We start from the raw sequence: 4,182 nt of genomic DNA on the forward strand, positions 1-4,182 counted from the left end.
TAAGCGGTAAAACGCGCGAATATACAAACATATTCTAGAAATAGATGCTACGTCTTCGAATAAACCACAATTCATACATGCATAAAGATCATGTTTACATAACATAGCAGCGGAACATACATATAATCATAAAACATCTCCAGGTCTCAACAAAATACAAATGTATTCTCCAAATCTCAAATAACAAGTACCAACTCAACTCCAAAATACATAGTCAAATAAAACAACATGCAAGAACTACCCTAGATTAGAGCCATAATCTAGACACTTGCATAAAAAGAGGAACTCCACTCCTCGGCATCCTCAAGCAAACAAACTAAGCATCATGCACTCCATCTACCCGTCCATACAGAAAGGTAGGTGGTAAACCACTGAGGGTTAGCATTACATCATTATAATCCATATAAGAAAATAGTAAGAACATTGGAATGAAAGAAATATTTAAGCATAATGTTTTCTAAATTATACACATACTCACAAGTATCCACAACATTCATATCATTCATTATCATCATTCCAAGTTCATATCAACAAGTGTATCATACACATATCACAACTTCACCTTGTCAATCAACAATTAACAATTAACAATTCAATCCACAATTGCAATTAGCAAATCAATCACCAAACACATCTCCATGCAATTCAATTCACCAACAGTTTATGCAATGGCTCTAGACTCATCTAGATGCATGTGGTACCAAAACACCTCAAGGTCGTCACCTTCGATGCAACAAAAACATCGTAATCACCTCAATTGGATATAAAATCCACCACCATCAGTCATGTATGTATGAACATATGACTCAACTACAATGCATATGTTCACACAAACAATTCACCTCAACATCACCAATATTTATATATATGCAATCAACAACAATTCACCACCACATAACATATATACAATCACCAACAATATTCACAATACAAGAAACATATGGTTGTCACACACATATGCATCACCAATCATCTCCACATAAATCAACATATAGTTGCCACATTTCCACATAATTCTTTACAATCCAAAATAAGGAACAACTACAACATATGATCACAAACATCATCTTCATCACTCAACAACCATTCATACACCATTTCATAGTCATATTAATCTATTCATAAACGGTTGATAAGCAATAGGCTCTAAAAAATCATTTTTAATCAAGTTCGTCTCTCAAAGTCAAAATATTACAAGTAATTGAACATTTAAGTCAAAACCAAGCAAACAAGCTCAATTGTCTATGCCATGTATTTTCACAAGTCACATATATGTGCAGTAGAGGATACATAAGCATTTCATCGGCCAAATACGATGAATTCATGAAAATCACAAAGTTCGTCTCACCGAAACACTTTTCAAGAAATTTCCCATTTTCTGAGCAAAACAAGTTAGACCCTACACATCATAGTTTGAAAACCATAATTGAACTTATAGAATCCAAGTTTGAAACTAGGAAGCAATCCATAAGGTTTGGGTCGACTTAAAAGTGGTTATGCGGAGTTTTCGTAAAATTTCTCTAAGACATCCTTAGAGTGTTTTCCTCATAACTTAAAATCCATGAATCATTTTCAAGTCAGACCAAAGCCATTGGAAAGCTAACAAAATTATCTAAAACTTTCATGTTTACACCAAAGGCCAATTCAAAGCAGAAATGGGTGAAAAAGCACAAAAAACGCAGAAACCGAAGTTCTGTCAGCACGGCACGGCCCGTGCCATGCACGGCACGGCCGTGCCAAGGAAACAGAAAGTTAGCACGGCCCGTGCCTTTCACGGCACGGCCGTGCTCGATTGACAGCACAGCTTTTTCTTCGTTTTTCTGTTTTCACCATTACGCGCTTAAAATTCAAACCGTTAATCGGATTTCGATGCCGTTTTCGCCTACACGCTCCTGACACTTAGCTCTATCATAATTTACAGAAAAATTCAAGTTTCAACCATCCCAAAATCATTTCTCCCAAACCTCACATAATCATTTATTTGCAAAAACGCTTAAACACCGACATTTCACACGAAAAACCCGTTTTCTCCCAAACGACTCGACTAACACAACCACAACATGAAAACATAAATTATACCAAGTCCAATTCATCCAACAACATCCAAAAACTCAGTCAACAACTTCATATTTCAAAAGTTCATTTTGGTCCTTCACATGAACATCTTAGCACAACTTCACCAATTCAAACAACAACTTCACAAAATGGAATACCCATGGTATAAATTAACAACAACAACATATCTAATTCATCAACAACCTCATTCAAACATGAATCCATCACTAATCAACCACAACAACACTAATTTATATCATTTTGAGCAAAATCAACAAAGTATACATATAAACATATATTGAGCATGTAATTTCATCAACAACAACTTGATTATCAACAAATCATGTCCTCAAACATAACAACAACAATCATGCACGAATTTACACCAATTAAAATCAATTCATCAATTTCACAAAATGGGTAGAAATGAAAAGTTAGGGATTATGGTTGAAATCTAACCCTCTTACCTCTAACACCAAGAATCCTTAATTCAAGCCTCAATTTAGCTCCTAGGTGTTGAATCCCCTCTTCTAGCTCTAGCCCTTGCTCTTGTTGTTGTCTCCAGTCTCTATCTCTTCTCCTCCCAAATGAAATGAAATGTGAAATGTTGTGTAACCTAATTTTCACCAACAACTAGAGTTTATATATGTGCTCTATCCAATTGAGCTTATCTCATAAACCTTAATGGGCCTAACCCATTTCTATTTCAACCTCAAAAATGTTACTACTCACTTAACGGTAAAATATAACACTAACGGTCACTTACCGGTAAATAAAATAATTACTACATTCTCTAGTAACTTAGTAAAATAACGACTCTCACTAAGCACTAAAAACAATCCTCAACAAAATTACAAAATTACCCCTGCTCTCAAAATAACCAAAATGCCCCTAAGTCCAAAATGACTAAAATACCCCTCTAATACCGAATCCTACAATCCCAACCAAAAAAATACACACAAAGGCAAATAATCACATATAAGCACATATAACACACATAAATAAATAATAAAATAAATCTAGCAAAAAATCGGGCTGTTACAACTCTCCCCCACTAAAAAGAATTTTCGCCCTCGAAAATTACCTGAAGGAAACAACTCTGGATACGCAACCCTCATCCTACTCTCTGATTCCCAAGTGGCACTCTCACCAGTCGGTCCAACCCAAATCACTTTAACCAAAACGATCTCCTTGCCACGCAAACGCTTTACTTCACGATCCTCAATCCTAAATGAACAAGTCTCGACAGTCAAATTGTCTCTTACTTCCAAATCATCCACTTGAATCACATGAGACTCATCATACATATACTTCCGCAATTGAGACACATGAAACACATCATGAAGATTCGATAAAGATGGCGGTAACACAATCCGATACACTACAACCCCAACCTTCTCCACAATCTCGAAAGGTCCAACAAAGCGAGGAGTCAACTTCCGACATTTCAAAGCATGACCGACACCGGTTACAGGATTCACTCTCAAAAACACATGATCACCAACCTGAAACACAATGTCCTTCCTCCTCTTATCATGATAACTCTTCTGCCTACTCTGAGACGCTCTCATCTTCTCTTGAATCATCTTAACCTTTCCGTAGTCTCTTGCACAACTTCTGGTCCTAACAAAGCACTTTCACCTGACTCATACCAACACAACGGCGTCCTACAGCTCCGACCATACAACGCTTCAAACGGTGCCATCCCGATACTAGAATGGAAACTGTTGTTGTAAGTAAACTCAATCAACGGTAAACATTCGACCCAACTGACACCTTGCTCCAACACACAAGCTCTCAACAAATCTTCCAAACTCTTAATAGTCCTCTCCGTCTGACCATCAGTCTGGGGATGATACGCAGAACTTAACCTCAACTTAGTTCCCAAAGCATCTTGCAAACTCTCCCAAAACTTAGAAGTAAACCTCGGATCCCGATCTGACACAATACTAGAAGGAACACCATGCAATCTAACAATCTGCTCAATGTAGATCTCAGCCAACTTAGCCACAGACATACCGGTCATAATAGGAACAAAATGTGCCGACTTCGTCAACCGATCAACAATCACCCAAATAGAATCAAAACCCTTAACAGTCTTCGGCAACGCTACCACAAAGTCCATTG

The sequence above is a fragment of the Medicago sativa genome, chromosome 3, assembly GCF_051527215.1.
Source record: "Medicago sativa cultivar Bolivia chromosome 3, Bolivia_mono, whole genome shotgun sequence".
Taxonomy (NCBI): Eukaryota; Viridiplantae; Streptophyta; class Magnoliopsida; order Fabales; family Fabaceae; genus Medicago; species Medicago sativa.